This window comes from Lissotriton helveticus, chromosome 10 (assembly GCF_964261635.1).
Source record: "Lissotriton helveticus chromosome 10, aLisHel1.1, whole genome shotgun sequence".
Classification (NCBI taxonomy): domain Eukaryota; kingdom Metazoa; phylum Chordata; class Amphibia; order Caudata; family Salamandridae; genus Lissotriton; species Lissotriton helveticus.
In genome coordinates, this window is record NC_136071.1 from 212,788,936 (window position 1) to 212,808,783 (window position 19,848).

Genomic DNA, 19,848 nt, shown 5'->3' on the forward strand with positions numbered 1-19,848 from the left:
TTTACAGTTCTACATTAGTAGGTGGCACAATGAGAGCTGCAGTCCACTAGTAATATTTTATTTACAGGCCCTGGGTACATGTAGTATTATATACCAGGGACGAATAAGTACATTAAATGCACCAATCGGGCATCTGCCAATTTTATCATGTTTACAAACGAGATCACTGATCGGGGCCACCTTTAGCGCAGTTGACACCTGGTGGGATAACATTTGTTGGTGCCCCCTATCCGTGGTGGACACCTCTACCACGGATACCCTCACCACCACCCTTTAACAGTGCCCCTAAAGTCTCAATAACCACTCTCTCTCAAATGCATTTAATTAGTAATATAGAACCACTAATACAAGTGCAGGGTGTCAGCACTTTGCATAACACATGCTTTACACAGAGACAATCAACCAATCATACATGTGTAAATCAGGGTAAAGGAAATGTTACATAATCCAGAGCACTACAAGGGGTAGGAGTGACATGTCATCCATACTGGTAGTCAGTATTTATTAAGAGTGCTTGGTCTGGAGAAGCACAAACTCAGAAATGAAAACAGAACACCATCGTTGGGGGTTCTCTTTAATAATAAGAATAGATTTCTGCCCAAATTATTCCTTTTTGCAACATTGATCTATGCTCTGATCTGTACTACTTTGCAGTGTGCATGCAGTTCTTTGATGGCAGTTAATAATTTACTATTCTATGTTAGGATTTTAACTTATAAACTTGCAAGTAACAAAAGGATGTCTCTTACAAAAGCAGGAACCCACTGACCTATTTACATAATATTGCACTTTGTGATCTGCATGATGCATCTTTGCTGCAGGCATATTAATCCTATGCCTGTTTTATGATGAGTCAATATCTCAACCAGAAACATCTCAGATCTCTCTCCAGGAAGATCATTAATCACAGGAGTTATCTTGACACTATTATTGTTGCCTGGAAATTGCTGGAGGCAAGGAATGCACAGCAGGTGCTTTTAAAACCATTATAAGCTTGCAAACATGGTGCCCCCTGAAGTCAGTGTTCAGTGCGGTGATACTGGTCGCTCCTCCCTTGAGCCAGCCCAGCCATTGATTAGCAGGGACGAGTGCACAGAGTCCTAATGCCAACAAAAATGGACTCCTCAAAGGAAGGCAAAAAGCATGGTGACCCTGCAGAGAGGGCTATAACCAACATGGTTAATTTAATACCATACTTTGTCTGATGCATGAGGCAGGGGATCTGAGGATGCTGGTGAAGCCTTTTTGTTAGAGTGGATGTAAAGGTGAGAAATGAAAGAAACTGGTGTATGTAAACATCAAAAAGATATGTGGAGAAACCAGAAAAAGGGACACATTTGCAAGGAACTGTAGAGCACAGTAAAAATAACCTGGGGCCAAGAGTAAAGAACTATAAAAGCACCACAGGAAGGAAGGTGAAAAAACAGAGCAAGTGGTGCACCACAGGCAGAAACAATGTTGTAATGCTTTAGGAAATACCTATAGCTTATGGTTTTGCACGTTGCAGATTTCCAAAGGCTGTAGGCCTGCATTTACCATTGTGAACACCCTTGACAAAGCCAGAAGGCCTGACTTTTATTACTTGCATATTTTTGCATAGTTTTCTACAGGCACTTATGAGGGTATTATGGAATTAGTGTTATGGTCTGCTAGTGAAGAAACAGTTCAAGGTGCCTCAGAACTATGATATCTATTCAGGGTTTAGTGGATAAGATGCCAACTGGTACCTTCTTTCTATGGTACATATATTGCACCTCAAATAATTTGCCATTTTAAATATCTTTATTTTGATCTTGGTATTTAGTTATGTGTGTCTGGACAAACTGACTGCACAATGACGTATTCAGTGTTATTTCACATGTCACTTGTTTCTGAATTTCTAGCCATAGTCTCCTTGAGTCAGTCTTGGACTGTTCTGCAGTGCTACTGTTGCAGGGATTCTTCTTGGAAACAGAACTGTGCCTTGTAAGAACAGGATGTTAGGATGTAGGATGTAGGGCCTGAGTCTCTTTACCACATCAGTACCTGTATGCCCAACTCTGATTAGCTCACAGTACTTCACCTGAGCTCCTAACCTTCCAGAGTAACAGGTAAATTTGGCAAACCTAGAGCATAAACCTCTATTCCCCAATGGGACCATGAAAACAGATCATCACCTTTCGGTTCTCACTCATGCATGTTCATAGTAAACAAAGAAAAGGCACAAAGGAAGTTTACAATATATTTATTGAAATTATCGTAGTGTATTTTGAAGCAAGTGTGTTGCGACTAGTATACAATGAGCAGCCCAACCATGACAACAAATATATCTAACCAGGCCTACCCTTACTATGTGAGCACAGGAATATATTAGGGATCTCTGGGATTAGCATACCTGGTGTGTGTAACTAGGGTGTCCGCATCATAGGTGTAAACTCAGTTCATGGACGTCTGCTGCCTCTGTTCCAGAACGGGTATCTCTGCTGGAATTCTCCTCTCAGCCCCACCCCCCAGTGAGAGAAACACCATTTATATGAGGAGAACTACTGTGTTAGAAAACTGCAGCATGTTATGTCTAAAAACCTTAGGCAATGTTGCTGACCAGGCATAAGAAAACAGTACACCATGTTGTTTGGCCTTGTACAAAAGTTCAGACTGAATCCTAAGAAAAGTCACAGAAAAATAAATAATATGTGCAGCATATTTCTAAAATAATAACAGGTCACAAAAACGAAAGTATTATTTATGGCTGAGCAGAGCAAAGTCAGCCTAAAACAGCTAATGTGTGCAACTAAGGGAGAACCAAAGTAGGCCCAAAAGGAAAATCACCACACTACCCTTAGAGTCAATTGCCTAAAAGAGGTATATAGTCGCCAGTTTGACAGTCCACAGTATAGTGGACCTAGGATAGCACAGGTGAAAGATCCTAATTGACACAACTGAGACCCAGTAACGTCTGATGCCCCAGGAAACCGTAGCCTGTGTTTCTCAGAGCAAAGAAGTAAAAACTTTCCAGATTGAGGAGATGATGGCGTGGCTAAAATTTGCCCATCTCTGCTGTTGGATGTCATGCCCAACACAGATGGGATATCAGAGAGAAGAGATGTATTTAATTTTCCGCCTTGTCATCTGAATTGTAATGTGGAAACTCAGTGGCCACCAGTAGGCTGAATCATCTCCTTACCCATACATAGAAGCCTTGGCCTTCTGGAGGTGGGAAGGCACTAAAGTCAGGTAGATGCCATAAAAACAGTAAATGGCTGCCATATCACCCTTCAATAGACTATTTCAGCTTTGCAATTAGTTAAGCTGCCAATTTCTGAAAAGAAATGTGTGAAGTAGTGAACCGTCTGCCATTCAAATTGGTTCTTTACACGTTTTTGATGTCTTTGATCCTATAAGAAATTTGATATTTGAATTCAAAGGTAATCACAATCTTTGTGATCATATTGTCATTTACCTCCCGACTGACTCCACCAATCAAGCCTATACACCACAAAAGAGCAAAACCAATCGATGCCCACTGTTGAAGAATTCATGAACAAATATTTACTGTAATGTAAAGACTTCAAACAGAACTCACACCTGGCAAATAACATTCACACCCACACCCTCCATCCAACTGCTGCATTTATTCTTAGTTCATCAATCCCCAATGAACCGACTTCAAAAATATGTGAAAATTAAATATTAATTCAATTCCCCTCACCATCGTATGTCAGAACCCCCCCCCCCCCTCCCCACCCGGCCCCTCAGCTCTTACCTGCATGGGCCGCAGCTGCACCAGAATGTCACTTTTTGCGATGTTCTGGTGGCGATATGCCCTTCTCCATATTTAGAAAGTGACAATAAGCCAATTTTCGTGGCTTAACCCTGTCTTGTAAATAAGGCCCCTTTATACACATCACTTAGTGTGAAAGAGGTGTGCAATGGGTGCTGCTGTGGTTGTTCCACTGCAGCACCCATTGCTTTTGCTGCTGCCCCAGATTTACAAGGAGTTGTAAATCTGAGGCAGTGCTAAAAACTAACGCCATGCAAGACCAGGCATTAGAATGGAGATATAAGGAGAAATACTTTTATTTCTCCTTGTTTTCTGCAGCACACATAGAAAGAGCAAAATGCCTTTAATGGTTGTTTATGTGCAGGAAAGTGTTGATTCCTGCACATAAACAATCATTAAATAATGACAATGTGCTACTTTTATGTGTATAGAGTTAACAAATCGCCATTAGTGATTGTTTGTGTGCACCTTCCTACACATAAACAATAATTTCCTGCAATGCAGGCATCCTTGCACTAAAGTTCTTCTGAATACTGTGCATTCCTGCATTTTGAAAATGTTGGAGAGCGGCGCTGCCAAATTTGACGCAGCTCTGCGTTCTGACATTTTCTTGTAAATATGCCCCTATGCAATCTATGATCGGCAACTAATAAGTGATGGCCTTAGCATCACCTCTCTGGCATGGGGTCAACCCACAGTCCACTAAGGAGGACTCTCTGCTGGGCATATAGTGATGTACTGTTCAACAACCTGCCATCAATATGTCATGTTAAATGCAACACTTACCAACACAACTAAACTATCAGTGTGAAGCTGTGATGCTGCTAAACATAGCCTCATGGTTAGTATGTCGTGAGTCGACAATTCAAAAACACATTTGTTATAGCATCTCAACTCATACCAACTTGATAGTCCTCAGGGGAAAAAAATCAAAACTCATACTGTACAATCCTGATTGCACCCAATCTTCTAACCATATAGTTGTTCAAGTAGCAGTCTTACATTGCTCAACGCTTTATTGAATTTTTTAATTCATACGAGAGTAACGTCTTACATCTGAAACATGGCTCTACATTCTTTATTGTCCTTTCCTTCATTATTTAATTTAAATGTGTGGTTATTTTATCACGCAATATATTTTTTTATGATGGTTTATATTCTGTTCAAATAGATTTTGGATTTGATCTGGTATACATAATTATCAGCACACGCCTTTTTAGTATTTTAATTGGCTGTTTTGATGATTTTTTTGTAATTGATGTGTTTTCAATTTAATATTCAACTTTTATGGTTTTAATAAGCGGAATATATATTTTATTGATGAGGATTTCAATATTTTATTTGTTATGCCGTTGTGCCAAGCAGATCGTAGATGCTGGGGCAGATTTACAAGCCCCTTGCGCCACTTTTGCATCACATTTCCCATGGTAAAAGTGACTCAAAAGTGGCACAAGGGGCTTGTAAATCTGCCCCGCTAGGTTTTCGGCTGATCCCCATTTATGGAGGGTACCATTTATTGGTCCGTTGCTCCCTACTTGTGCGTGTATTCTAGGGTGCATTTAAACGATCACTGAGGATAGTCAGTGGAGAATTTCTTCCACCCATCCCTCTTAAAGTTGATAAAACTGCCCAAAAAGTAATGTATGAAAGACTAGTTGTACAGAATATGCTAATGAAGGATTCAAAGGGATATGGATGACACAAACTGTAAGATGTTTGACATATTCCTTCATCTTCTGGTATTTAAGTACAGCACAACATATCTCCTGGGATACATTACTGTGGTTCCTGTACAAAAGATACAATCCTTACCACTATTTTTTAATTAATGTTATATATATATTATGTGTACGCTATAGGAAGTTCAATTTCCCACCTATTCGCAAGAGCTTAGATATATTAAAGTCATCACTCTTGTTTTATTATATGGGAGAGTTTACTTGGATGTCTACCATTTTGTTTTAATTTTCATGTGTTAAAACCCTATAAGAGAGGAGGAGTTGGCCTAATGGCTAGGGCGACCAACCTCGAATCTGGGGAACTGGGTTCGAGTCTCGGCAATGACACTGAACATCCTGCGATTCTGGGCACAATCACTTAATCTCCACGTGCCTAACAATAATGAATGTGTCCTCATGTAATGCAACTGGTGCTATGTAAAGCGCTCTGATACCCGATTTGGGTCAAGTTCGCGCCATTAAATAAAACTCTGTAAAAAATAAACATTTCTTGTTACATTTTCGAAATTCCTTATGTAAGGGTAGTCCTCGCCAGTGCTTTTACACATTTATAAATTGTAGGTTGCTAATGTCTCCAGAAAAAGAAATTCGAGCTTTCGTTATCTACTTTGCTCAATGGTTCTGAGTAAAATGCCATGCTTTCAATTCGCAGTACAAAAGGCGGATGGATTAACATCAGCTCCGTGCCCCTCTTGTGCTGAGGATCATAGAATGGTCCACACAAGGTCGGTTGATAAAAGCCTAGTGTGACTAGGTTCATGCGTTGCTTACCGTTGCCAAGGAAACAACACCATATTGTGTGGACTTGAACTTAAAATAGAAGGCTGGCATATAACTTTTCCTATTTCACGCAGATGAGTTCTTGGTTTTAGTAAGCAGAAGTAAGGATTACTGGCTTAACATTGCTCAAAAACTGAAAATCTGACAAGATTGGCCCAAAATGTCCTTTGATGTACTTACTAACTAACTCATTTTTATGTGTGTGTCGTGCACATTTGGGATCCAGTACTTCCTTATTATTATTTACAAAACTATTTCAAAGGTAAGTTATACTAACTTGTTGAAGAGTTTTAATTCGAGGAGCAAATTTGTATAATTGATTTACAAATAGAGTATTGCCAGAGATGTAATTTAACAATAAGTATCATCTAGGATGTCACTTACAAGGATCACTATAGATGTCACTTACGTAAAATGAGTCCCAGAGACGTTACTCACTATGATCAGCAGAGATATCACTTACGAACATCATAAGCGATGCCACTTATAAGGATCACAAGAGATGTCACTTACATGGATCACTAGAGATGTCACTTACATGGATCACTAGAAATGTCACTTTACAAGGATTACCAGAGATGTCATTTACGAGCGATGCTCACCAGAGATTTTAGTTACTAGGATAGGTATTCAGCCAAAATATCGAGTTTCCAATATCGTGACACAGATATATCTACAGCAAGAATATCATGCTGAAGAGTATCGACTTTAAGGTAAGAAATATCGATTTTTTATTAGTGTTATATATTTTGGTATATAGTTTAAATGTATGTGATGTATTTTTTGTATGAGTATTGTTTATGTTTTTTAACATACGGGTTAAATTTTTAGTAGTTATTAATTTTATTTTAATTAAGTTTTGTATTTTTTTAGTTCTGTAGCAGGTTGTGGGTTTATAGGGGAATAGAGTGGGAAGTAATTTAATTATAATACATTAATTAATATATTTTATTCATTCATATTTATTTAATTCAGATCTTATAATGTTAATTGTGTTTTAAATTTTATGGGGTAACTTTTCAGTGCAGGTTGTGGGGTTTATAGGGGTAAAGGGTGGGTAGTAATTAATTTTAATTAATTAATAATTAGTTGTTAATTAATATTAATTATTAATATAACAATTCATTATGGTAATTATGTAATTAATTTTAGTTGTGGGTTGTGGGGTTTATAGGGGTATAGCATGGGAAGTAATTTATTTTTAATTAATTAATAATTAGCTGTTAATTAATATTAATTATTAATTGACAATTACATATGGAAAGTGTGTAATTAATTTCAGTTGCGTGTTTTGGAGTTTTTAGGGGTAAAGGGTGGGAAGTAATTTATTTTTAATGAATTATTAATTAGGTAGTAATTAATATTAATTAATTAGTTGATAATTAATTAGGGCAATTGTTTAATTATTATTTTTTTGTGGGTATTAGGTTTATATGGGTGAAGGGTGGGGAGTACATTCATTTTACTTACTTTATAATTAGTTGTTAAATACTATTAGTTATTCAATTGAATTTCATTTTAATTGTGTAAATACTTTTTTTACAGTTTAATTTTAGCTGTGGGTTGTGGGGGTTATAAGTGTAAAGTCTGGAAAAGTTAATTACATTTTAAGATATTGATCGTTTTTGTCTTTACTAAAAAAAAAATGTTTGTATGATGTTTTGTTTGTTTTTAATTTTGAACTGACTGGAGTGAGAATAGTACATTTTAAACTTTCCACAATCCAACATTTAACCTACTGTTGGACTCACTAGAGTGGGAATAGTACATTTTATCCCTCCGCTATCCAACGCTTTCCCTACTGTTGCACTCACTGGAGTGGGAATAGTAATTTTTACCCCTCCGCAATCCAACACTTTCCCTGCTGTTACAGTGGTAGAAGAGTGGGTGTTCCCATACACCCACCCCTGCTTTTTGCTGCATGCCCAGATTTACTAAGAGTAGTATACATGAGAATGAGTCCAAATTGCACTCATTCATGATGCAATTGCAATGAGAAGCAATATCTGTATTTCTCGTGGTTGTTTCCTCTTTTTAAGTGTTTTGCATCCTGCAGCACACTTAGAAAGAAGAAAAAGCCTCTAAGGATTGTTTTTGTGCAGGAAGGATAGTTTTTGTGCAGAAGGAGAACCTTCACACACAAAAACGATCCTGCCGCAATACAGACACTCTTGCACCATGGCGCCATCTAAGTAAATATGGCGCATTTCCGCTCTCTCCATTTGACACAGTGCAGTGCAGTTGTTTGCTGCATTGCGCTGCATCAAGTATTGATAAATCTGACCCCTGATATCCACTGAGGTGCAGTGCCTTGGTAAAAGGGACCTCACTGCCCCTTATAACAACCCTTCTTTTAAACAACAGATCTATTCTTCACACTCCCCCAAATGACCCACAGAGTCCCTCAGTTGGCGTGTAGACATCTCTAGGGAGCACTTAAAGAACATCGAAATATTTCACGGACGAGCAGCAGCAGGCTTTCAGATATGGACTATCAGAGACCCTCAGCTCACCTCGCGCAACAATTAGATGGCCCTTAGATGCCCTTAGACAGACTTAAGACTCCCACAGCTGGCCCTTAGAAACCTTAGTCAGCCCTTGAGAAAATATTATGAGCCTACCAAAAGTGCTCAATGACCTCTAGCAAGCTCATTGAGACATTTGCCTTACTCTTGGTGGCGCACAGCTTTGTAACATGCACCCCAAGTGGCCTTTAATACCCTCAGACTGCTCTCAGATTATCTTTGCATATCCTTAGACGCCATTTGCTGACCTCCTTAGACACTCAGCCTGGTCCTATAAACCTTCAATCTAGAAACCTTCAATCTACCTCAAAAAAACCACAGCCCACTGTGAATCACTTTCAGGCCATCCTCAAATTTCTTGACCAGGACCTCAGAGATCCTCGGCATACCCTCAGAGACCTTAAAAGACTCTGGATATTTCAGACACTGTAGGTTGCTTATTAGCTACTAGCTCTCAGCCCACCTTCAGTTACCCTTAATTGACCATTAGATCCCACCAGATTGTTGGATTGTAGAAGCCCTTCCAGGTAGCATAGTTGGTCCACTTGCCGGCCTGTGACAAAGGAAGGAATAGGATCTGGTGTGCCCCTGGCCCCCAAGGATAGAAGAGGTTACTCAAATATCGAAGCAAGGTCTCATGCAATTCCCACTTTCAATACATACAACATAACATGCTACATAGAGCCTACCTATTATCGGCGAGGCTACACAAAATATACCCCATGGTATCCTATGCGTATCCTCGCTGTCACAACCCTCAAGTAGACATAATGTGCATGTTCTGAAACTGTCTTTTCAAGTGTACCTTCTAGAACATGGTTTGCACAACTGTCCTGAGAGTGACTGGTCAGCAAAGAATGGACAACTGAATACTGGACCTACACGACTGCCTGAAAGTGAGGGGGAGGAAGGTACTTGATTCATCCTCAAACTGACCAAACGAGCTTTCCATTTACCCATGGACACAGCAAATCATTTGTCAGCCTGCCTTGAAACACCACTAGCTGATATTTAAACAACCTGGCTTCTTCTAACTCTAAATGGTATTCAAACAACCAAGGTCCATTCTCTGAGTGACTTACTGTGCTCCAAGACACCTGCAGCATGGCCTCAGAAAATAGGAACATGATGCCATAATCTCTCCAACTGCCCACACCCTTTGCTGGTCCTTAAACACTCCTGTTCTACCCTCAGACTCGGATACCTCCAAAAAGAACACAAGAGACCATCAGCCGGCCCTCAGCAACTCGGTTGTCCTTTCACCCCTTAGTTGGCTTTTTCAGAGCCTCAGGCCGTATTTATCCAGAATATGGGGAAACAAATATCGTGTGGACTAAATGTCGTCTCAACACTTACCAGGACAAAAATATCATGAAGGTAGGTTTCAATAGGTAATCAAAGTTTTAATATATATATAACTCCACATATATGTACATTGATGACATATTTATATACATAGATTAAGAGTTAAGAATGGTAAATCTATACTTTCCTATTTGAATTTACCTTCTCAATATTTTGGTCCTCTATATTTTTTACACGAGATTGTGTCCACACGATCATTTTGGTACCGATAGTCTGCCAGTGATTCCCTCAGACACCCCAAAGCATGCACTAATTCTGGGTCCACCATCACGAAATCTGCAGCCTGCTCTCAGAGGTCAACTTCAGACTCGAACACACGGCCTCAAAGAGCATCAAAGAGACTTCCCCCTAACAAATCTTTAGACAGCCATTCAACTACCCTTCAAAATGCCACAAATATCCCTATTTTTAGCAATGGAGAAACAGATTGCACCCCACTAATTATATATATTTTAAGTGGGGCAGTGGCAAGATAGAAAGGGTATTGTACGGTAACATGAGGTCAGGAATATGTTTTGTGTTTGGTGGGCACAAGAGAGTGGCCATTAAATTCGTGGGTATTCTTTCTAAACTGCCTCGCCTCACCCAATATTTTGCTGGTCAGTGAGGTGAAGGGATTTGAACAAACAAGATAAACAAATGCTAAATAAATAGGCAAATAGGTCTTATCAAAATTTTCATAACAACTCACATGTAGAGCATCATATTATTCTGCTATTCAAACACTTGACGAACAGACGAGATATACATTAAGTAACTTAAATCGGACAAATCAATATCCATAAAAAAACAGAAGGCATAATCGAACATGGCCAATTTTTTTAAAAAAAGCACCACAGGTGAATGATTAGCAGGCAACCCCTCAGATAAAACCTTCACCCAGGGACGCTGCTAACTTTATTAAGGTAATAATTCATTTAAAGCACCGATGGATAATCATGATCGAGCGGCAGCCACGCAGGCAGATTATGAAGCCTGTTTGGACATCATCATAAGTCAGGGATACGAGATTTCCCGATCAATAGCTGTTGATGTGAATGTCATTTTGTGTTCATTTGCAATGCCTCTTGCTTGCCAAAGAAGGCAGCTGTATGTTTTGCTAATGCAGAGCCGCAGCCTGGATTCATCAATTAGGCTTCAAACATTTTAATTATGTCTTGATGATGAAACTTGCTGCCCTCCTTTGTACCCAATCTCAGAGCAGCTTCCCTTTAATCACAGCTCAAGAAGTAAAAAACAGTCTGAGTCAGCAAGCCAGGTCGATCGACTTCTACAATAATGAACCACTCCATTTTTAAAAGAACCTGAAAGCAGTATTTTACTGGAGGTGGAGGGATATATTTTAGTGAATATTGCAAGTCATCGGTGAGCTGCTTCCTTAATACAGCATGTAATTGGGAAGCTACTTTTGCTGAATTAATAAACATTCGTGTATTTTTCATTCGCATACAGACTACCTTGCGACTTCAAATGTGATGGGCCTGAGAATGATTACCACACTGTGCATAATAGGAAATAGTAAGAAAAAGTGTTTGCCACAGTGCATATTATGTAACGCATTATGCACTAGGGCAATTGCTTACCTGCATTATAAAATGATTAACAAAGACATCCCGGAGCCGTATAATTGTGCCCTTTAGTGTGGCACTCATACGCAGATTATGTTGTGCATTTTGTTCCCCACAAAACTGTGTTGTCTTCAGCCCAGACATTAACTTAAAAAACCTTCGAGTTAGTGCATGGACTGCAACCAGCATAGCCCAGAAACACATAGCAGTAATTGCCTATCAGTGTTTCTGAGCAGTGCTATCTACAATTCATGCATAAACGCAGACATTTTCAGAATTAATTCAGTCTGTGAATGGGTGTGTGGATGTTTGAGCGTTTGGATGACAGGTTGTATGGGGTGTGAGTGGGTGTGTGAGTGGTCCTGTAGATGATGTCAGTGATGTCATTTGAGGTGGCATCAGTCATATAATACGATATATCACTGACCATGTCATGGGTGATGTAATATGTGAGATCTTAAGCAGTGCATTGTGGGGTGTAAGCTATAGTTAGCTCAGGTAACAATAGTTGCTGAACTTCTATGATTGTATGTGTGTGAAATCTGAGTCTACCTAGAACGTCACTGAAACCTTTGGTTTTTTTCCAGTGAATTACGAAGGTTTTTTTATTTTTTATTCGAGTTCCTAACTATAACATACCTGTAACCTTTGGTTTTTTCAGATGTGAGGACACCTATAAAGACCATCTACAGGCACTTGCTATGTTATTAAAAGGCAAGGTTATCCTCTGCATATCATATAGCAACAAATTGACATGTCTTTGCAGTTACCCAGGGAAGCACTCATTTAGAATATCAATAGCAGGAGCATCACATGTGAATGCCTTTTATAAACATCATTGGGCACTAGTTCTGTTACGAGAAGGACCTATGGAATAAGATAGCATTTATATGTCGCTCAGCATGCATTATTCATGTGATTCAGTTACAGTGAATGACATCCGTACACAATTAAGGACCTACAAATCGGCAAAAATTCATAAAAACTTGACCAGCCTGTAGCCAATCATTTTAACTTTGTGGATAATTTACTATCAGATTTGAAGATTTTCCTTGTGGAACATGTCTTAAAGGGAGAACTATTGTTCTCCAGAAAAAAATTCTGGACCTACCATTTGCAATCACTGTATCCAGAAGGACTGAACATCACAAACAATACCACCTGAGAACTGCATATCTCAAGAGATCTCAGTACTGCATTGATTCAACATTCCAAATGAATCTTCACTCTGATGCTTTTTGAAATTTCAGCAGTGTCATCTGTGCAGCCACTGAGCAAACCATCTTGACCTACCTGAGGAAGGTGGAAGCTGAAACATTGTAGTGGAAATATATTTTTGTTCTTTAGTGAGCTCATCAGTTTGAGTCACTTCTTGCTTGGATATTTTACTTTGCTGTGTCTCATTGTATTATCCTTTGGGATCCAGATTTGTCTTCACCTGGCTTTTCTTGTGATTCTTCATCCTCTACTATATAAATATATATATATATATATATATATATATATATATATATATTACCACAGTTTCTTCTTTCCACATGATGTAGATCAAAGGACACGGCACAGCAACAGATAGTTTTAGCGTTCTTTTATTCACACACCAGTGCAAAAGTGACGTGCATCAAAAAAGGACGGTCTATGCGTTTCGGCTCCTGCCTTCCACTGGACCATAGAGTCCCTAGGTCTAGACCTTGTTTAAATAGTGTTCATAGTGTAAGTACCCTCTACCATTTCCATGGTCAACTAGACCAACCCACCCAGCATTGTATATACATGGCCAGTACATGTTAAAGGTATATACACTAATATGTACAATCAACGTAAAGTACTCTAGTCATAATCCAGAACTATACATTCAAAAATAAAGTATTTACACTGTTGTTCTTTTATGCATATTGGTGTTTCTAAATTGATGTAAAGTACCATGAATCAATCGAACCGATAAAGTATTGACAACAAAATTTTTTTTTTCAATAAGTTCCATCTCTATCTAAGCATTTACGGTATTAATTCATACTCATTCAATGGATTATTCAGAGATTGAAGACTAAGTTAATTCAGGGTTAGTAGTTGCCTGAAATCATAAAGTAATACATTCGCAAGCCTTGCGGGGGAACAAATTATTAGGATATAATAAGGTTTGGAAGCTGCTGCAATGGTCTAAAATAAAATAAAGTATCATATAGACATTGGAGCCAAGACTTAGTAATGCATATCATCATTCTCTCGGTATAACACAACCTTTCATTTGTAATTATATGCATTATTCTGGCAACTCTTTCTCATGCAGCTACCCCAATTTGTTGTGAAGTCACAATCTCCTTTGAGTTCCTCATTTTTTCTAGTATTATCATATGTTTTATACATCACTTTGTCCTATAGTTTCTATTCACCATAAATGCTTGTAGAGTCCTTTTGGTCTAAACGGTTCTCATTTCATACAATTCACAACATGTACACTTCCCAGCTTCAGTTAGACGGTTCTTATACGATTCCCTTGGAATACTACACATTCAATTGGCAACATCATTCTACTGTTATTTGATCAGTTCACAAATGTACATACAGTTCGGCGTCCAAGTTATGACCAAAAGGTGCCTCAGTCCCCATGTTCAGTATCATTCGCGACTCTAGGCGTCTCAACATTTGTAGTTGGTCGCCACCCCTCTCCGGGAGTTTGCACAGTTTGATTCCCGAATATCTTAGAAGGGAAGTGTCACTCTGATGATGTTGAGCAAAGTGTGTGGCCATTGGGTAGCACGGGTCCTTATTTTTTATTGCCCTTAGATGTTGCAATATCCTTAATTTAAGTTTGTTTATGGTGCTCCCGATGTAGTATTTGCCACAGGGACATTGAAGTCGATAAACCACACATTTGGACTCGCATGTAATATGGTCATATATGATTTCTTTTCTGCCATTCTGTAATGTATAATGTTTGATATTTTCCCCATGCTCACAGGCTTTACATTTGTGACATTTCCAGAAGCCAGGTGTTGTCAGCCAATTCTGTTTTCTCTCCTTACGTGGTTCTAAATGACTTTGTGTCAAAATGTCTCTTAAGGAAGAGGTTTTTCTGTATGTAATGCTTGGATTTGCTGTCAGGCTCTCATTCAAAGTTTTATCCAGACGAAGAATTGGCCAATGCTTTTTGTAGGCGTTCTTCATTTGTATGCTTTGGTTATCGTACTCCACAATAAGTCTAGTTGTTCCACTGCTCTGGTCTGTTTTCTGTTCTTGATCTCTTTTTAATTTCTTATTCTTAGGGGTTAATAGTTCTTCTCTCTTTTTCAGATGCATACGATTTTTTGCGGTGTTGATCACTTCCATTGGGTATCCTCTTTCGAGGAATCTGAGGCCCATGTTTTCTATTTCTTCATTCAGGTCGTCTTCCTCAGAACAATTCCTTTTTACCCTTAACATTTGTCCGTAAGGGATACTCCATTTTAGTCTGGTTGGATGCCCACTATTCGCGTGTAAAATGCTATTACATGCTGTTGGTTTTCTGTGGATTTTGGAGCAGAGTTTATTGTTCTTAATGAATATCTCCACATCAAGGAATATCAGAGAATGGGTGCTAGTCGTGGATGTGAATTTCAAACTGTATCTGTTTTTATCCAAGGTTTCAATGAATATTTTCAGCGAGTTCTCATCTCCGTCCCAAATGACGAACAAGTCGTCAATGAAACGACACCACAATTTAATTTTCGGCCCATCCGGGTCTTCTTGATCTCTCTTGATCACCTCAGTCTCCCAAGCCCCCATCAGGATGTTCGCATATGTGGGAGCAAATGATGTCCCCATTGCTGTCCCCTGTTTCTGGAGATATATGTCTCCTAGGAACAGGAATGCATTGTGTGTCAGGCAGTATTGGAGCATCTCCAGTAGCATGTTTGAATGTTCTAGAAAGTTCACAGATCGTGTCTTGAGGATCTCCTTCACAGCCTCAATGCCGTCCTCATGGCGTATTGAGGTATAAAGCGATGTGACATCGATTGTTGCCATTTGATAGGTTGACTTCCATTCACAGATTGATATTCTTTGCAAAAAATCCATTGTATCCCTTAGAAAGGATGGTAGGTTGGTCACATAGTGCATCAAGAAGATATCTATAAATCTTGAGGTGGTTTCTAGTAGAGACCCTATTGAACTCACGATGGGTCTCCCTGGTGGTTGGTCTAGTGACTTATGGATTTTTGGTAGGAAATATATGGTGGCCATAATCGGGTTGTTCGTTTTCAGATAGTTGTACTCGTCGAAGTGTAGAAGACCCCTATCTTTCCAGGTTAACAACTTTGAATGATATTCATTCGTCCATATTTCCAATGGATTTGTACATAGCTTTTCATAGTGTTCCTGGATGAGGAGTTGTCGGTTTGCTTCTTCAATGTAATCCGCAACATTTTGAATAACGAGGTTGCCCCCTTTGTCTGAGGCTTTTATGATTATCGACCCATCATTTTTCAAGTCCATCATTGCTTTTTGTTCTTCCAGAGATAGATTTTGTTTTCCACTCTGTCCATTTCTTGTGGATTTGTCCGAAATTTTCATTATTTCCTCCACCATAAGTTCTTGAAATAAATCGACTTTATTCCCAGGAGGGAGTTGTGGACAGAATCTGGAGGCTCTTTTCAGTCCACTGTTTCCACCTAAGTTGGTATGTAGGCCAATGTTTTCACAGAAATTAATTTCCATTTCAGAGGTGATTGTGTTATCCCTTTGGCTATTGGAGGGTGTTTCTTTAATGGAAGTTAGGGTTATCATGGCAGTTAAGTCATTCTGTGTAACTGCTGTTTGTTTGTTGGTATCATGGGCACATGTTCTCTTGTCGTTGTTATTACGAGTTTTTTCAGCAAAGTGTTTTTTAAGTTTCACCTTCCTGCAAAATCTATAGAGGTCAATGCGAGCATTTGGTACATTCATAGTCTTTGTTGGGCAAAAAGAGAGACCCTTATTAAGGAGTTTTAGGTGGCTGTCCGATAGTTGTTTATTAGACAGGTTTACCACTATATTGGGCACGGACAGTTGTTTCTTCACCTTTATTTTGGCTTTCCTTTGCCTCGCTTTGGTTTTACTTCTTTTTCCACCCCTCCTGGTTTTTGGTTTGTTGGGGGTTTCTTCGGTGGACGTTGTTCTCTTCCTCAAGTGTTGGCTCTGCCTCTTCCTCTCTGTCGCGTTATCATGTGCGCTAATTTGATCTCCCCCTGAAAATCCAAAGGGGTTACATTCAGTTCTCCTTCGACTGAGCTCACCTCGGAGCTGTCTACATCTTCCGCGGGATTAGTGGCTCTGTCCACGTTTTTGTCCATAGCAACATGGCTCCTAAGTGTGTCGTATTTTCTGGCGAAGGTGTAAATTCGGCCATTCATATAATCCAATCTGTCTCTCATGAACTTGTTGGCCTTCCTTTGTTCTACCTCCATCTCATGCTTCGCTATCTTCTTTTCCATATTTTCCAATGCTTCTTTGCTCTCTTCTGATGTGGGGATATCTGCGAGTTCTGCTTCCAGAGCCACTATTGTGCTCATAATCTTCTCAAGTTTTCTCTCCGCATGAATGATTAGGGTCCTCATCAGTTTATATGAGCATTCATTAGTGTCTGTTTGCCATAATTTTATCAGGTCAGTATCCAAGTCATTTAGAGTTGGCATTATCAGGATCCTCAGTCCTCGAGGCACTCTTTTAAATTCAATGTACTTCTCTAATGATGTTTTCTCCCACCATTTATTTACTTCCTGGATCCGCTGATATTGTAGTTCTCGTATGATATTGGCAATTGTTCTCTCCTTAGTTTTCTCTCCCCCATCTTTCTTAGCATCCAAGGATGTCGTTGGAGAGTTATCATCATTGAGGAGCTCACTCGCCCTCTGCTGGCGATTTTTTGTTTTCTCTGCCATGTTTTTACTTTTAGCTGGGTTGGGTTGTTATTTAAATTCTACTTGATGCACTGCTACACTTTGTCTGGTGTGTTAATTAATTGTATTTAGATTGGGGTAACCTGCTCCCCTGATCCCAGAGTTAAGCCGGACCCAATTCCACGCTTCTGTTGCTTTCCTGTGAGGCACCTTTGTGCTCACACGTTTAATCCAAAAATGCTGTATTGCCCCTTTAAGGAAAGTCTGTGCTCATCTGAGTTCGTCGATCTTGCCGATGACGTCGTGCTTCAGTTTCCTTGCAGTTTCCTTACAGAGCAAATCGCTAGAGTTTTCCCAATCACTCGGGGATTTCGGCCAGGCTGTACGTTTGAAGGACTGGTGAGTGGTATTGCATGTATTTTCGGATTGTGTTTCCCTTTTTGTCACATGCCAAACTTCCACACCCACATCACGCCAGGGCTTCCCTCGCTGGGGCTCGTAGAGCCGAAGGGCGGTTGCCTCCCACCCCACCCGAACGCAGCCTCCGCTGCGCTACAAAGTTAGGCGGTCTGACAATTACCACGACGATTCACTCACCCCAGCTCCGGTCACCTCCGTACTATCCCGCTGGCGATCTCAGCGTTTCTCCCGCTACGAATCTCCCCGCAGCAGGTTTTTTTCACACGGGCCGCCTGGCTCCGCAGCAGAGGCGTCGGCTGTTTTCCCCAAATTACAACCAGCTGGATTCCGATCTCCCGATCAGTCACGGCCGCTTCACCTCGTCTTGGAGTGCCTGTGTTGCGCATCCCAGCTCACGCGCTCAATATTACCACAGTTTCTTCTTTCCACACGATGTAGATCAAAGGACACGGCACAGCAACAGATAGTTTTAGCGTTCTTTTATTCACACACCAGTGCAAAAGTGACGTGCATCAAAAAAGGACGGTCTACGCGTTTCGGCTCCTGCCTTCCACTGGACCATAGAGTCCCTAGGTCTAGACCTTGTTTAAATAGTGTTCATAGTGTAAGTACCCTCTACCATTTCCATGGTCAACTAGACCAACCCACCCAGCATTGTATATACATGGCCAGTACATGTTAAAGGTATATACACTAATATGTACAATCAACGTAAAGTACTCTAGTCATAATCCAGAACTATACATTCAAAAATAAAGTATTTACACTGTTGTTCTTTTATGCATATTGGTGTTTCTAAATTGATGTAAAGTACCATGAATCAATCGAAACGATAAAGTATTGACAACAAAAAATTTTTTTCAATAAGTTCCATCTCTATCTAAGCATTTACGGTATTAATTCATACTCATTCAATGGATTATTCAGAGATTGAAGACTAAGTTAATTCAGGTTTAGTAGTAGCCTGAAATCATATAGTAATACATTCGCAAGCCTTGCGGGGGAACAAATTATTAGGATATAATAAGGTTTGGAAGCTGCTGCAATGGTCTAAAATAAAATAAAGTATCATATAGACATTGGAGCCAAGACTTAGTAATGCATATCATCATTCTCTCGGTATAACACAACCTTTCATTTGTAATTATATGCATTATTCTGGCAACTCTTTCTCATGCAGCTACCCCAATTTGTTGTGAAGTCACAATCTCCTTTGAGTTCCTCATTTTTTCTAGTATTATCATATGTTTTATACATCACTTTGTCCTATAGTTTCTATTCACCATAAATGCTTGTAGAGTCCTTTTGGTCTAAACGGTTCTCATTTCATACAATTCACAACATGTACACTTCCCAGCTTCAGTTAGACGGTTCTTATACGATTCCCTTGGAATACTACACATTCAATTGGCAACATCATTCTACTGTTATTTGATCAGTTCACAAATGTACATACAGTTCGGCGTCCAAGTTATGACCAAAAGGTGCCTCAGTCCCCATGTTCAGTATCATTCGCGACTCTAGGCGTCTCAACATTTGTAGTTGGTCGCCACCCCTCTCCGGGAGTTTGCACAGTTTGATTCCCGAATATCTTAGAAGGGAAGTGTCACTCTGATGATGTTGAGCAAAGTGTGTGGCCATTGGGTAGCACGGGTCCTTATTTTTTATTGCCCTTAGATGTTGCAATATCCTTAATTTAAGTTTGTTTATGGTGCTCCCGATGTAGTATTTGCCACAGGGACATTGAAGTCGATAAACCACACATTTGGACTCGCATGTAATATGGTCATATATGATTTCTTTTCTGCCATTCTGTAATGTATAATGTTTGATATT